Here is a 17,444-nt window from a genome sequence, read left to right as displayed (position 1 = left end):
CATACACATAGTCTCCTGGCTGTAGGTCGTGTGTACCTGTGACAGAATTAGGGTCTGGAAGAGAAGAATACACACTCTTGTGGATTTTAGTTAGACGCTGTTGCAATTGTATCACATATGTAGTTAAACTATCACATTGCAATTGCATACTTTGAGGAAAATATAAACCTAATCTGGGTACACTTCCAAAAAGTATTTCATATGGGGATAACCCGGTTTTTCCTGTTGGAGTGTACCTAATAGAGAACAAAGCTAAAGGCAGACATTCTGGCCAAGGTTTATTTAACTCTTGCATAGCTTTTTGTATTTTTAACTTTATTGTCCCATTTACTCTTTCTACTGATCCTGAACTCTGTGGGTGGTAAGGGGTGTGGAAACTTTGTTGAACCCCTAACATAGCCATTACATTCTGCATGATTTCTCCTGTAAAGTGTGTTCCCCTATCTGATTCTATGGTTTCAGGAAGACCAAACCTAGGTATTAACTCTGTGATCAGTTTCTTCGCTGTGGCTTTCGCTGTGGCTGACTTCACTGGATAACTTTTTGGCCAGCCTGAAAATAAGCAGATGCACACGAGACAAAATTCAAATGGGCCGCTCTTAGGCATTTGGATATAGTCAATTTGCAGTCTCTGAAAGGGATACTGGGCCCGAACCTGATGTTTACGTGGGGTTTTCACTCTCTGTCCTGGGTTTATTTAACAGACAGATTTGGCATGCAGCACAGTAGTTCCTTGCAGTACTACTGAATCCAGGGGCTAGCCATCCTTGGCTTACAATCCTATACATAGAATTGGAGCTGACATGAGTGGGCAAGTGGACAGCCGCTGCCATTGTGGGGTATAGAGAGGCGGGTAGACATATTTTGTCTCCCTCTCTCCATACATTGTCAAAGCCTGGTGCAGCTCCCTCCTTAACCCAACGGTCCTTCTCAGTAGTCCCTGCTTGTTCCTGTAGTTCGATCAGCTGCTGCCATGTGGTTTCGGGCATACTCACCTGTACCGTGGCTAAGGTCTCAGGGCTTACTTCCCCTAGAGCTGCCTTCTTTGCAGCTAAATCTGCAAATGCGTTTCCTTTTGCCTCAGTTGTTTTTGCGCTCGTGTGTGCCGCTATCTTCATAATGGCTACTCTTCTAACTTTTTGAAGATTGTTCAGGACTCTTTTGATTCCTTCACCATGTTTAACAGGTGTGCCTGCTGCTGTAAGGTAACCACTAGCTTTCCATATGTGGCCATAATCATGTGCCACACCGTAGGCGTATGCAGAATCAGTGTAAATGTTCCCTTCTTGTCCCTCTAAGTGTTCTAAGGCTTTTTCTAAAGCTGTTAGTTCCGCTTCTTGTGCAGACATGTGTGCTGGTAGTGACTTTGCCTCAATTACCTGTGTGTCCGTTACCACAGCATAACCTGTGTGATATTTACCTTTGTCATCGGCAAATCTAGTACCATCTATGTACAGTGTGTGTTCTGCATTTGCAATGGGTGTGTCTGTGACATGTGGGAACCCCGTGGTCTCTTGTTCCATAAGTTGAAAACAATCGTGTTCATCAGATGTTATGTCATGAAATGAAAGTGTGTCAGAATCCTGAGTTTCTTGTGCTGTGCCTTCACCATTACTCCCCCCTGTCAAATCTGTCTGTAAGGGTAAAAGTTGTGCTAAGTTAAAGGAAGTGCATCGCTGGAAGGTAACATTGGGAGGTAGGAGCAAGGTGCATTGCAGACGCAGCTGCCTCGCCATTGATATGTGTTTTGGCTGAACTTGTGACAAGATGGCGTGTATGTCATGTGTGGTATGTACCACTACAGGATTGTCTAAGACAATTTCTGAGGATTTGTCAATGATAATTGACACTGCTGCGACTGCTCGTACACAGGACGGTGATCCTCTAGAGACAGGATCGAGAGCCGCTGAGAAGTATGCTACCGGCCTTTGTTTGATGTGTTGTTGTGTCAACACCCCTGTTGCGTGTCCCGTGATTTCAGCAATGTACAAATGAAATGTTTTGGTATAGTCAGGGATCCCGATCGCAGGTGCCGAAATTAGTAACTTTCTTAAGGTGCTAAAGGACTTATGACTAGTGATGGACGAACGTTTCGCCCGGCGGTCGTTTCGCGGCGAATTTCCGACATTCGCGGTCCGCACGTTCGAACGCCTTTTTCCGTCGTTCGCCGCGGCGGACTTACGTGTTTAATGTATACAAGAACTTTAACCTTTGGTGACACGTTTATCATGTGATACAGGACAGCCAATTGAGACATGACAGCACATGGACACTTGTACATTCCCCCTAACCTATAAATACACCCGATCCGGTGGCCATTTTACATTCTTTCTTCTGTTACGATAGGGACAGGTTCCTGTGTGGAGTAGGGAGAGATAAACCACTAGCTATTTGGTACACAAAAGTTCTTTTCAGGACTGGTATAGGTGTTAGGTGTTGATAGGTTTGCTGTGCTGCTGATTCTTGCAGCAGCCTGAGTGTCTTTTGTTAGTTTAGAGAAAGGGAAAGGACGGTGTATGCTACAGGGACAGCCAGATTAGTCTTTCATCATCATCATCATCATCATCATCATTAGCTGTTACTATCAAGGTCCACAAAAGAGCTGTTCCAGTAACCACTAATCGTTCTCTTTTTTTGCCAATTTGTATAGGGACAGGAAGGAAGCAGTGTTGTCAGGCAGTGAGGGTAATTTTAAAGACTTGCTGTTATTATTAGTTCCACAAAGGTTCTTTTCAGGACTGGTATCAGTGGTACAGTAATAGGCTTGTACATGTATAATATTCTTTCTTCCAAATATAGAAAGGATATTATACTTGACTGCTGCCCTTCTGCTGCAGTCTGCTAAACATTCACAACTCACTTGTTCCACAAAAGTTCTTATAAGGACTGGTAACTTGGTATAGGGTGCTACGGTACATAGGCTTGAGTGCGGTACAGTCTGCTGTTCTGTAAGGACCGCTATCGGTCCACAATAGATAGGGTTGACGTGCACCACTGCTGACCGCTGCCCTATACTGCAGCAGTCCTTCAGCGGTATAGGGACTGACGTACAGTCTGCTAATCACTAACACACAACCTGCTTGTTCCACAAAAGTTCTTATAAGGACTGGTAACTTGGTATAGGGTGCTACGGTACATAGGCTTGAGTGCGGTACAGTCTGCTGTTCTGTAAGGACCGCTATCGGTCCACAATAGATAGGGTTGACGTGCACCACTGCTGACCGCTGCCCTATACTGCAGCAGTCCTTCAGCGGTATAGGGACTGACGTACAGTCTGCTAAACACTAATACACAACCTGCTTGGTCCACAAAAGTTCTTATAAGGACTGGTAACTTGGTATAGGGTGCTACGGTACATAGGCTTGAGTGCGGTACAGTCTGCTGTTCTGTAAGGACCGCTATCGGTCCACAATAGATAGGGTTGACGTGCACCACTGCTGACCGCTGCCCTATACTGCAGCAGTCCTTCAGCGGTATAGGGACTGACGTACAGTCTGCTAATCACTAACACACAACCTGCTTGTTCCACAAAAGTTCTTATAAGGACTGGTAACTTGGTATAGGGTGCTACGGTACATAGGCTTGAGTGCGGTACAGTCTGCTGTTCTGTAAGGACCGCTATCGGTCCACAATAGATAGGGTTGACGTGCACCACTGCTGACCGCTGCCCTATACTGCAGCAGTCCTTCAGCGGTATAGGGACTGACGTACAGTCTGCTAAACACTAATACACAACCTGCTTGGTCCACAAAAGTTCTTATAAGGACTGGTAACTTGGTATAGGGTGCTACGGTACATAGGCTTGAGTGCGGTACAGTCTGCTGTTCTGTAAGGACCGCTATCGGTCCACAATAGATAGGGTTGACGTGCACCACTGCTGACCGCTGCCCTATACTGCAGCAGTCCTTCAGCGGTATAGGGACTGACGTACAGTCTGCTAATCACTAACACACAACCTGCTTGTTCCACAAAAGTTCTTATAAGGACTGGTAACTTGGTATAGGGTGCTACGGTACATAGGCTTGAGTGCGGTACAGTCTGCTGTTCTGTAAGGACCGCTATCGGTCCACAATAGATAGGGTTGACGTGCACCACTGCTGACCGCTGCCCTATACTGCAGCAGTCCTTCAGCGGTATAGGGACTGACGTACAGTCTGCTAAACACTAATACACAACCTGCTTGGTCCACAAAAGTTCTTATAAGGACTGGTAACTTGGTATAGGGTGCTACGGTACATAGGCTTGAGTGCGGTACAGTCTGCTGTTCTGTAAGGACCGCTATAGGTCCACAATAGATAGGGTTGACGTGCACCACTGCTGACCGCTCACCTATACTGCAGCAGTCCTTCAGCGGTATAGGGACTGACGTACAGTCTGCTAATCACTAACACACAACCTGCTTGTTCCACAAAAGTTCTTATAAGGACTGGTAACTTGGTATAGGGTGCTACGGTACATAGGCTTGAGTGCGGTACAGTCTGCTGTTCTGTAAGGACCGCTATCGGTCCACAATAGATAGGGTTGACGTGCACCACTGCTGACCGCTGCCCTATACTGCAGCAGTCCTTCAGCGGTATAGGGACTGACGTACAGTCTGCTAAACACTAATACACAACCTGCTTGGTCCACAAAAGTTCTTATAAGGACTGGTAACTTGGTATAGGGTGCTACGGTACATAGGCTTGAGTGCGGTACAGTCTGCTGTTCTGTAAGGACCGCTATCGGTCCACAATAGATAGGGTTGACGTGCACCACTGCTGACCGCTGCCCTATACTGCAGCAGTCCTTCATCGGTATAGGGACTAAGAGTTTTGTCACAGGGTCATTTAAAAAATGACAGGCAGAGGAAGAGGCAGGCCCTTCCGCAGGGGTGGTAGGGGTAGGGCAGGAGCAACAGGCTTGAGCCAAAGTGGGAAGTTGCAGAAGGTGCGTTCAATTACTTTAAAGGATGCACCAGACTTGGTTGAGTGGCTCGCTCAGCCTTACTCTTCTGCACCCTCCTCATCCTCTCGATCTGCACCCTCTTCTTCACTCTCTGCTATGTGCACCCCCAAAGACACTACCACCAACAACACGACCACCACCACCACCACCACATACCTTCCGCTTGAGTCACTGGAATTATTTTCCGATCCATATCAAGAGGACATTTCTGATGCGCAGCCACTCTTGGTATTGGATCAGGAAGAGGAGGTAGCAACAAGCGCTACTCAGCAGTCTGACGCCAGTACCCAGATCAGCCCAAGGAGGAGGTTGGTCCCCGGTGTTGCTGCCTACTCCGAGATCTCTACTTATAGCGGTGGGGAAGGTGACGTTGATGATGACGTGTCTAGTGATGTCACGTGGGTGCCCACAAGAGAGGAAGAGGAGGGGAGTTCAGAGGGAGATATGGACCAGCAGATAGGGAGGAGAAGCAGCAATGACTTACATTGCACAGCAGGGACAAAGCAGACTGCAAATGTATCAGGAGCGAGTCATCGACCATGTACGGTCACATCTGGCGCTCCCAGGACACCGGCACATGGCTCCGCAGTGTGGGCTTTTTTTAACGTGTCCGCTGCTGACAATAGCGTTGCCATCTGCAATCTTTGCAGTCAACGCGTTAGTCGCGGTAAGCCCAATACTCACCTAGGGACGACCGCCTTAAGAAGGCACATGAGCAGCCATCACCGAGCCCAGTGGGAGCAACGGAACACACAAAGCCACACTGCAGGCTCTCACCGTCCAGCCTCGTCTTCTACTTCTCCTTCTCCTCTCTCCTCACAATTGTCCTCCACTCCACCTTCCATCACGCCAAGCTCACATTTTTCTGCAAAAAGGCAGGCTTCCGTGGGCCTAATGTTTGAGCGTAAAAAAATGATGACGCCGGATAACCCTCTTGCCCAACGGTTGGCGGCTGGCTTGTCAGAACTCATAGCCCGCCAACTACTGCCATATAAACTGGTGGACTCGGAGGCCTTTCGCAAATTTGTGGCCATTGGAACACCACAATGGAAGGTCCCAGGAAGGAAGTATTTCTCAGAGAAGGGCATCCCAGAGCTATATGGCCATGTTCAGCGGCAAGTGAATGTATCTCTGGCACACAGTGTCGGTGCCAAGATACATCTGACCACAGACACGTGGTCTAGCAAACACGGGCAGGGAAGGTATATCAGTTTTACTGCCCACTGGGTGAACCTTCTGACGGCCGTCAAGCATGTAACCCGTGGCACCCGTGTAGATTTGGTTTTACCGCCACGGATTGCATGCAGGCCTGACTCTTCTTCTCCTCCTCCTACTCCATCCTCCTCCCTCTCCTCCTCAGCTGCCTCCTCCTTTTCCGCTGCTAGCGTCTCTTCCACTGCACCGCCCAAGCTCCCCAGAACCTATTCCACATGCCAGGTGAGACGTTGCCATGCCGTGCTGCGTCTGTTGTGCCTGGAAGCAAAGAGCCACACTGGCCCGGCACTCCTTTCAGCTTTGCGTTCACAGGCAGATGAGTGGCTAACACCGCTCAATTTGACAGTTGGTAAAGTGGTGTGTGACAACGGTGCCAATCTGCTTAGCGCATTGAAACAGGGCAAAATCACGCACGTGCCGTGCATGGCACACGTCTTAAACTTGGTCGTGCAGCGATTCCTTGTCAAATACCCTGGGGTCCAGGACATCTTGCGGCAGGCAAGGAAAATCTCGGCCCATTTCAGAAGATCTTACACGGCCATGGCTCGCCTTGCTGACATTCAGCGGCGACACCATCTGCCGGTCAGACGTCTTATTTGCGATTGCCCGACGCGATGGAACTCAACCTTCTATATGCTTGATAGGCTGCTCCAGCAGAAACGTGCAGTTAACGTCTACCTGTATGAACTCTGCGAAAGAAACGGTTCTGGGGAGCTGGGTTTTTTTTCACCGCGCCAGTGGCTGCTCATGCGCGACACATGCAGACTTCTGCGGCCATTTGAGGAGATCACCAAACTGGTCAGTCGCAGCCATGGCGCCATCAGTGACATGGTACCTTATGCCTTCTTTCTGGAGCGTGCATTGCGTCGTGTCATTGATCAGGCTGTGGAGGAGCAGGAGCGGGAAGATGAGGAAGTCGCAATGCTGGATGAATTCCCAGGGGGGGCTACTCTATCTGAGACAAGTCAACAACAGGAGTCTGATGAGGAGTCAGAGGAGGATGGTGCCGGGGCGGATGAGCAGGAGCAAGAAGAGCATGCTTTAAACCTTTCTGGGATCCCTGTTGTGCGAGGATGGGGAGAGGAGAATGAAGAGGACGACATTATCCTGGATGATGAGCAGGAGCCAGGCCACCACACCGCTTCCACTTTAGTGCAAATGGGGGCCTTCATGCTCCAGTGTTTTAATAGGGACCCCCGTATAAAAAGCATGAGGGTCAAGGACCAGTACTGGGTGGCAACGTACTTAGACCCCCGGTACAAACACAAAATGGCGGAAATGTTACCGCCGTCGCAGAGGGCTGTCAGAATGCAGCACTTCCAGGCCTTGCTTCGAGAAATGCTGCATTCTGCTTTTGCGTGCGCTGGCAGAGGAGCAATTCCCACTCCCAGAGAAGGATTTGCGGGTACCAATCCAACAGCGCCTGCAAGAAGAGGCCGGTTTGAAGATGTGTTGGTGACTTCGGATATGAGGTCATTCTTTCAGCCGACCCATCGACAGGTGTCATCCGGATCCAGCATCAGGGAACGCCTAGACCGTCAGGTGTCCGACTACATTGGGTTAACGGCCGATGTGGACGCTCTGAGGAGTGATGAACCCCTAGACTACTGGGTGGGCAGGCTTGACCTCTGGCCAGAGCTTGCCCAATTTGCAATCGAACTGTTGGCTTGCCCCTCATCCAGTGTCCTGTCCGAAAGGACGTTCAGCGCAGCAGGGGGGATTGTGACCGATAAGCGTACTCGCCTAGCTCACCACAGTGTTAACTACCTCACATTTCTAAAAATGAATGAGGCATGGATCTCGGAGGAATTCAACACATGTGACCAGTAGACCATGTATATGTCTATAAACTATTTTTTTAATCAAGCACACAGACCTTCTTAATTCATTTGGCTCACTTCCTTGACCCAAAAAAGCACACCGTACTATATGCCCCTACCCTCCTCTTTGAAGAGGTTGAGCGGTGTCATATTTCTACTGGGGCTGCTTATGATATCCCTGTGCTGTGCTGACTTCCTCCTGGGGGTTCTTATTATGAAGGGATCACACTATCCCTGTGCTGTGCTGACTTCCTCCTGGGGGTTCTTATTATGAGGGGATCACACCATCCCTGTGCTGTGCTGACTTCCTCCTGGGGCTGCTTACGGTGCTGCTGTCAGTGCTGTATGTCACGGTGCTGCTGTCAGCGCTGTATGTCACGGTGCTGCTGTCAGCGCTGTATGTCACGGTGCTGCTGTCAGCGCTGTATGTCACGGTGCTGCTGTCAGCGCTGTATGTCACGGTGCTGCTGTCAGCGCTGTATGTCACGGTGCTGCTGTCAGCGCTGTATGTCACGGTGCTGCTGTCAGCGCTGTATGTCACGGTGCTGCTGTCAGCGCTGTATGTCACGGTGCTGCTGTCAGCGCTGTATGTCACGGTGCTGCTGTCAGCGCTGTATGTCACGGTGCTGCTGTCAGTGCTCTGTATTACGGTGCTGCTGTCAGATGCCTCTATCACGGTGCATGTGTCATTCCGGTATGTCACGCTGCTGGTGATCATCTCCTGCACCCTCTTCTTTGCCTACCCTGGTCCCTGACCTTCCCTCTCCTCCATTGCCTTCATTAGCTCCATAGTCCTGAATTGTTAGAACAATTTCCCAAATAAAATAAAAATGCTTGTAGTTATCGATCCCAAATTCACCTCATACATGTATTATGTCATTGTCCAGATGGTGGGACTACGTTTTACCCCCTAATAATTACCACGTGGCCGCAAATTCGACATGAAGGTTTGCAAAGTTCGCCTCCCATTGAAGTCAATGGGGCCCGCGGCGAACGTTCGGTTTCGCGAACGTTTGGGTCCGTTCGCATTTCGCTTTCGCGAAACGTCCCGTCGGAAGTTCGTCCATCACTACTTATGACCTGCTTCTGTGAGTACATAGGGTACTATTTTCAAGCAATCATATAATGGCTGCATCAGAGAACTGGCATGTGGTATCCATTGTCTACAATATGACACTATTCCCAGAAACATACGAAGTTGCTTAAAGTTGCGTGGGACATTCATTTGTCTTATGGCCTGGACTCGTTCTTCAGTGAGGTGTCGAGTACCCTGGGATATACAGTGGCCCAAAAAGACAACCTTTTTCTGGCATACCTGTAACTTAGTTCTATTCACTTTGCACCCTTTTTCAGCCAGGAATTGTAACAATGATAGAGTGGCTTTTAAACAAGTATCGTTATCCAGACAACATAACAATAGGTCATCTACATATTGCAACAATACACAAGTGTCAGGTGGTTGCCATTCCCCCAACACTGTCTGTAGGGCTTGCGAGTATAGAGTTGGCGAATGCGCCATCCCTTGCGGTAGGCGTGTCCAGGTCAACTGGCGGTTTTTGAGACGGAACGCAAACCACGGTTGACATTCCTTCGCCAGGGGTACAGAAAAGAAAGCATTAGCCAAGTCTATAACAGTAAATGAGGAGCTATCTGATGGTACTTCTGAAAGTAAAGTATGCGGGTTTGGTACTAGTGGCGTTATTGGGGCCAATATTTTGTTTACCGCCCTTAGGTCTTGTACCATTCTATACTTTACTGGGCCATCCCCCAATGTCTTTTTCTTGACTGGATACAATGGGGTATTGGCTGGTGACTGTATTTCTTTTAATGCTCCACTTTTGAGTAGAGCCTCCACTTGTAGTTCTATAGCTGCTTCCTGGGGCGCACTGAGTGGGTACTGTTTCTGCTGGGGGAGAACTGCTCCTGGAATCAGCTGTAGAGTAACCGGGGGTATGGGCAGAAGCCCAACGTCTGCTGGATGTGTTTCCCATAGCCCTTCCGGAAGGCTAGACAGAATTTGATCTATTTCCGGCGAGGGTGTATTGGACAGTTCTGGTTCTTCTTCCAAACATTGTATTTTATTACAGATTTCTATACCCTCTGGGTCATCTCTTATTGCTAGGGTGACCATACCATCTGGATGATAAGTAATGTTTGCTCCTATTTTCTGAAGAATATCTGCTCCTAATAAATTAATAGGGGCTCCTCTGGAAATCAAAAAGCGTGACAAAAACATGTGATTCCCTATTTTTACTTTTAAAGGTTTAGTCAGTGGGGCATCGGACAAAAGACCGTCATAACCACTTATGGGTATGGTGTCACGGGAGGTCATGTGTGGAGGGACTACTGAATCAGATAATAAGCTGCGTGATGCTCCTGTGTCAACTAAACAAGGAATATGTTTACCTTCCACCTTCATCAACATGTGGAGCATTTTATTCTCTGATTCAGCTAGGACTGGGGCAAGTCATGCGGTCGGATCGTCCCTATCGTTGGTACGCCTCTGTCTGTTGTCCCTCGTGTCTCTGTCCGTGTTTCCTTCCTGTTCGTCTTTTATTCTTTTCCTACAGTCTCTTTTTATATGTCCCACCTTGTTGCAGTAATAACAGGTAAGAGGTTTACGGGAGGAATTCCCTCCTTCATTGACCCGGGCAACAGTGTTAACTCCCGGTGTCCTTCTGGGTTTAGTTTCTGCTAAATCAGCCTCTATGCCTTGTGCTTTCTGCAACAATGTTCCTCTGTCCCGTATGGCTCTCCATTCGGGAGTACATGCCTTCAGTTTGTCACCTATTTGGGGTACTAGTCCTTCCATAAACTGCCGATTGAAAGCCCTAATGGTGACGGGTAAGGCTAAATCTAGACCTTCGTCAGCCATCATGCTTTCCATGTTGAGGTAAAATTCTGTAGCAGTCTGACCTGGGGCCTGTTTTATGGGCGCTGTCGAACCCCTTTCCTGCTGTTTCCTTTGGCAAAATTCTCGTAACTGATTAATAAACAGGGGTCTAGAGTCTATATGACGGGGGTGTACTCCTGGTGGATTTGCCGCTGGATCCCCTTGTGGTCTATGTGGAGCAATTTCATTCATAAATTGATTAAACATCGTCAGTGTCATTTTATGTCTACACAAATCTTCCCCATCTTGCCAAGTTGCTTCATGTGTGTCTAGTAATTGTGTCACGAATCTACAGAATGCGGCAGGTTTTGCTACGGGATCAGGAGCATTCTGTATTAATGCCATAAGAGTGTCAGCTGACCAAGGTGTCCATGTCCTCAGAACGACTTGTTGAGTCACTGTAGGTGGCTGTCCTGCTTGACCCGCATTTGGATTATTTACTTGTATTACCCTAGTCCGACTGTGGACTGGAGCTACGGACTCTGGTCTTTGAGCTCCGCAATGTACACATTCCTGTGCCCAGTCTGTATTCTGGGTACCGCATACTCGGCATACCCATCCTCTTCCTCTTAAGGAAGGATAAAGTTTTGGTCTTTCGTTACCCGGTGTGGTAGTGGTATAAGGAGGTGGAGTACCTTCCGTTTTTACTCCATCCTCGGGAGCAGAAGGGAGACTCTTGCGTCGGACCTTCATGTCCCATCCACCCTGTTCATGACAATACTTCCATCCCTCCTCTTTAGCCCTGTTGGAAACCTTAATTAAACATTGTATTTGTGATACCCATCTGTTCTGCAGGACCTCTCCCTGTCTGTCTCTCTTTATATTCTCCCAACCTTCTACACTTAGCCCATTTTCTCCATCCATTCCAAATTTCTTGAGAACCCTATTCGTGCCCTGTGCCTTGTCCTTCCCATACAACATTGTAATTATGTCTTTAACAGCATAACATTTCTGAGATTCCTCCTGGGGTTTACCATGTGTCTGGCCCATTTTGACAGTCCTGCCTAGGTGGCGTTTGGATCACTTACTAAGTGTCTCGTTGCCTTCTCCTCCTAGGGTGCCAAAATACTAAAACTTTGTCTGGGGTACTTATTCTGAAACCGAACTACTTTTACACCCCAACCAGATAAATGCGACTACTAATACAACAGAAACAATAATCACAATCATCACTTGTAGGTGGCCAAACACATATGACTAGATCTCCGGGACTTTGTGGAGACCTTATTCCCTTCCCTTTAACATGGAATTTCTCAGCAATCGTTTCTTATTCCTGCTTTATTGAGGCAGTCAGGACTTATACTTTCAACCCGTTTTTAGGCTCATGAATCAAAAGCGTATATCAAACTTAAGTGTCGGACCCCCCAAGTACTCTTACGAGTTAAGGGCGCATTCCGTTACTCATTGGGATGATATATGTTTCAATTCACACCATACAAACAGGGCTTATCTCAGTCACAACAGACAGATGACAAGGAGACAGACAAGAAACAACGGTAACATAAGTCAAATATTAAATTCAAGACTCGCTTACTACAGAGGTTGGTATTACCTGAAGAACAATACAGACAGATCGGGTGGGCACAAATCTAAGAAGCACAGAGTTTATAAGAAAATAAAGCTTTTCTTACCTGCGCAGGTTTTGTCTGTGGTTCCTGATGTGCCCGACCTCTTCGTTCCGTCCTTATGTTCGTTCGCCTCTTGTAGTTTCTTTAGCGAAGTCCCTGTTCGTGCGCCAGAATGTTAGGTGTGACTACTGCAAGTCACCTATTCATCAAGTTATGTTACCGTTTCCCAATTGTTATTAGAGTTCTTATCTAAGCAAGGAGACACGGAAAGAAGTTCTCAGTATATCTGCTCAGAAGGTCGCACCCAACTCCGAGGTTCTTTATTAACACAGCTCTTTTATACACTCAAAAGACAGGCGTTAGAAATGTTGAAACAAAACAACAATTTCCAAAAAAGGCAATTTCTAAGTGTCTTCTGCTTTTAGAGTTGATGTGGCAGATGACCCTTACGACATGGTTTCCTCTTATGTGTACGTGACTGCACCCATCCGGACTTAAGGATGATGTGTCTTTAAGATACTGAGAATAAAACAGACGAGATAAGCATTTAGTGAAACATACTGTCAACCATCTTGGTTTCTTATACCTTGATCCTCACATTTCCATGTCTCAGTTCTCACAAACAACAAAAAGAAAAAGAACAACATCATCATTTTTTCAAAGGATATCATCACTTCAGGATTTTCTTGCAGTGACTGGCGTGAATCCAGGAGGGCTTTCCTTCCAACTTGACTGCGGAACCGGTTGTCAAAAGCACCAAATGTGGTCCGTCAAATTTTGGTTCTAGCGGCTTTCTGACGTGTCGCTTGACCACCACCCAGTCACCTGGTTGGATTCTGTGAATACCTGAAACAGAATCTGGGTCGGGGATAGATTTATAAACACCTTCATGTATTTTATTCAAAGTTCTTTGCAAAATCTGAACATATTCTAAAGCCCCGTACACACGAGAGGACTTATGTCCGACAGACTTCCGAAGGAGTTCCGTCGGAGTTCTGCTGGAATTCCGACGGAGTTCTGACAGACTTTTCGGCTGAGCGGACTTGGCCACACACGATCACACTAAACTCCGACGGATTCGAACGTGATGACGTACGACTCGGCTCGAATAAGGAAGTTCATAGCCAGTAGCCAATAGCTGCCCTGGCGTCGGTTTTAGTCCGTCGGAGTAGCATACACACGAGCGGATTTTTCGAAGGGGACCGGGTCCGGCGGAGTTCCTTCGGAAAAATTTGAAGCATGTTCCATATTCTAAAGTCCTTCGGACTTTGGCGAGTCAAAAGTCTGTTGCAGCCCACACACGATCGGATAGTCTGACGGACTCAGTCCTTCGGACTTTGGATGTTGAAAAGTCCGCTCGTGTGTACGCGGCATTACAGACTAGAGTGAGAAGCCTGCAACTGTTGGGGAAAATATAGCCCTGTTTTGGGTGGCCCTCCAAATAAAATCTCATAGGGGGACAGCCCATGTGGTTGTTTAGGGGTAGTTCGTACAGAATATAGGGCTAATGGCAAAGCTTCCACCCATCCTTTTCCTGTATCTGCTTTAATTTTTGCACATCTGTTTTTCAAAATTCCATTAAGTCTTTCAACTTTGCCACTACTTTGTGGATGATAAGGTGTATGGAAAGCTTGCTGTATGTGAAGGGCTCCCATTACCTCTTTCATTACTTCCCCAGTAAAATGGGTTCCTCTGTCACTCTCAATAGTTTCAGGAACTCCATATCTACAAACTACTTCATTCAAAATTTTCTTTGCTGTTGTTTTTGCATTTGCTTTGGCTACCGGCCAGCACTCTGGCCAGCTTGAAAACATGTCAATACAAACTAAAGCGAACTCATAGGTGCCTATTCTGGGCATCTGAATGTAGTCTATTTGAATTCTTTGGAAAGGGAAATCTGGCCTAGGAGAATGCTTTTGGGGAACATGGACAGGCCTCCCTGCATTGTACAGAGCACAAGTGAGACGTGAAGCACAAAACCTGGCTGCAAATGCACTAAATCCAGGTGCTATCCAATAGCAGTCAGTAAGTGCCACCATCGCGCCCTTAGCAAGATGACTGACGCCATGTGCCAGTTGTGCTAAAACTGGGTACAAACTCCTGGGTAGACACCACCTGTTGTCAGCGCTCCACAGGCCCTGCTGATTTTGGGTAGCATTACATTTGTTCCACTTATCCTTCTCTTCATCAGGGGCCTGGTTCTGCAACTGAATTAGAGTTTCTACATCCCACTGCTCTTGATGAGGGGAATCTGTCCCCGCTACCTGGGCAACCCCTACAGTGGGTGTGACTCCCAATGCCATAAGGGCAGCATCCTTTGCCGCTTGGTCCGCTAAAGCGTTTCCTCTGGCTGTCATGTCATTTCCCCTTGCATGCCCTTTTACCTTCAAGATGGCAACTTCTGCTGGTTTCTGAAAGGCCTCAAATAGCCGCTCTATGAGTTTTGCATGTCTCACTGGCTTCCCTGCACTAGTCAGGAAATTCCGTGCTTTCCAAATAGGCCCAAAATCGTGAGCGATTCCAAACGCATATCTGCTGTCAGTGTAAATGTTTCCCCTTTGATTCTCTAGGAGATGACATGCTTTGACTACAGCACACAACTCCGCTTCCTGTGCTGACATCTGGGGTGCCAATGCCTCCTTGTGTAAAATGGTGTCTGTAGTAGTTACAGCAAAACCTGTGTGTGGCTGACCATCATCGGTGTAAAATCTGGAACCATCTACAAATAAGTGTGTGTCACAATCTGATAAAGGCTCATTTTTTGCTGGTGTGACAGAGGCCCTTTCTACCTCCATCAGAGCCATACAATCATGAGAAAAACTCTCTGATTCTACATCAGTACCATTTGTTGCATCTTCCTCATCAATTATAGGAAGAAGAGTAGCCGGATTTAAAGTAACACACCGTTTGATTGTTAAATTCGATGGAGCAAAAAGAGCAGACTGGTACTTGTCAAATCTACTGGCAGACACATGTCTGGTATTTACTTGATTCATGATTTCCTGTACTGCATTTGGCACATACAGGATCAGAGCAGAATCTAGTACAAGCTCAGTTACTTTGTCTAGCAGCAAAATGCAGGCTGCTATGGCTCGCATACAACTGGGGGAGCCTTTAATGACAGGGTCTAATGAGGCTGATACATACATCACAGGCCTCTGTTTGTCTCCATGTAGCTGGGTGAGTACACCTGCAGCAAATCCATTGACTTCATGACAGAACAACGAGAAAGTCTTATTATAGTCAGGAAGTCCAATGGCGGGAGCTTCAGACAACATTTTAATAAGCTCCTTCATCTGCAATTCATTTTCCCATGTGAGGTCGAAAGGGTTTCTAGTGGTAGCCTCATATAGAGGAGCCATAAGTTCTGATGCATTTGGAATCCAGTCCCTACAATATCCCACTAACCCCAGGAAGGCACGTAGTTGCCGTACATTTCTTGGCTTTTCAAATTTTTGTAGAGTTTTAACTCTATCTGGGGTTAGGTGACGGATTCCATGTGAAATGCAGTGACCCAGGAAGATCACTTTCTCTTGGCAGTATTGTAGCTTATCTTTGCTAACTTTGTTGTTACTGTTATAGAGAAACATGAGAAGGCTTACGGTTTCTCTGCTACAAATGTCTTTTGTATCAGAACAAATAAGCAAATCGTCTATGTACTGAAGCAAGACTGTGTTTGGGTGTGAGGGGGACCATTGGTCCAATACCTGCTTTAACGCAGTATTATATTCAGAGGGGCTACTCACACAGCCTTGGGGCAATCTTGTCCATGCTAATTTTTGGGAGTCATTGGTAAAAGAAAAAATATGCCAGCAATCTGGGTGCAGAGGCACCGAAAAGAAAGCATTTGCAAGATCAATCACTGTAAAGCAGGTGCTGGAGGCAGGTATTCCACTTAGTAAAGTGTGGGGATTGGGCACAATCGGGGTGTCTGCCTCAATTATTTTGTTAATGGCTCTCAAATCATGCACCATGCGGTATGTCACCTGCCCACCCTTCTTGTCTGGCTTCTTTGCAATTGGGAACAGGGGTGTATTGACTTGGGACTTAATTGGTACAACAACCCCTGCGGCTTTCAGTTGAGTGATTTGATCCTTTATCCCCTCAATCTGAGCAATACTCAGTGGGTACTGTTTAATCTGTGGGAGATGGGCTCCTGGTTTAATTTTTATCATGACTGGGGTGCAATCCAGCAGACCTACATCATATTTGCTGGTGGCCCATAATTCAGCAGGAATCACTTTCAATTCTGGTGGAAATAGCGGAGTGGAGTCTTGAATTAAAAATACTCCACACGCAGTATTTAAAACTTCTCCTGACAGACTACTGACCACTTGGACTCCTTTAGGAGTGTAGTCTATGTTTGCTAAAATTTGATTCAAAATGTCAGCTCCCAAAAGATTGGTAGGAACTGTGTCTGAAACTAACACTTTAGTGACAATTTCTGTTTGCTGTCCTAGCCTGAGTTTAAGTGGCTTGGACTCAACCAAATCAGTAGAGGTCCCGGTTAGGCCAACACCAGAGATAACATTTGTAGATAATAATCCTGGAGGTAAGTCCTCTATATTAAAAACACTTCGGCTTGCACCAGTATCTATTAACCACTTTCAGACCGGACCATTTTGCTGGTAAATGACCAGAGGTCTTTTTACACTTTGGCACTGCGCTGCTTTAACTGGTAATTGCGCGGTCATGCAATGTTGTACCCAAACAAAATTTGCGTCCTTTTCTTCCCACAAATAGAGCTTTCTTTTGATGGTATTTGATTGCCTCTGCGATTTTTATTTTTTGCGATATAAACGTAAAAAGACCGCAAATTTTGAAAAAAAATGATATTTTCTACTTTTTGTTATTAGAAAAATCCAATAAACTCAATTTTAGTCATACATTTAGGCCAAAATGTATTCAGCCACATGTCTTTGGTAAAAAAAAAGTCAATAATTGTATATTTATTGGTTTGCGCAAAAGTTGTCACATCTACAAACTAAGGTACGTTTTCTGCAA

This window comes from Lithobates pipiens, unplaced genomic scaffold (genome assembly GCF_037356315.1).
Source record: "Lithobates pipiens isolate NorthernLeopardFrog02 unplaced genomic scaffold, aLitPip1_a1.2 Scaffold_8, whole genome shotgun sequence".
Classification (NCBI taxonomy): domain Eukaryota; kingdom Metazoa; phylum Chordata; class Amphibia; order Anura; family Ranidae; genus Lithobates; species Lithobates pipiens.
The sequence above is the reverse complement of the archived record's forward strand: the minus strand, read 5'-3'. Positions refer to the sequence as shown.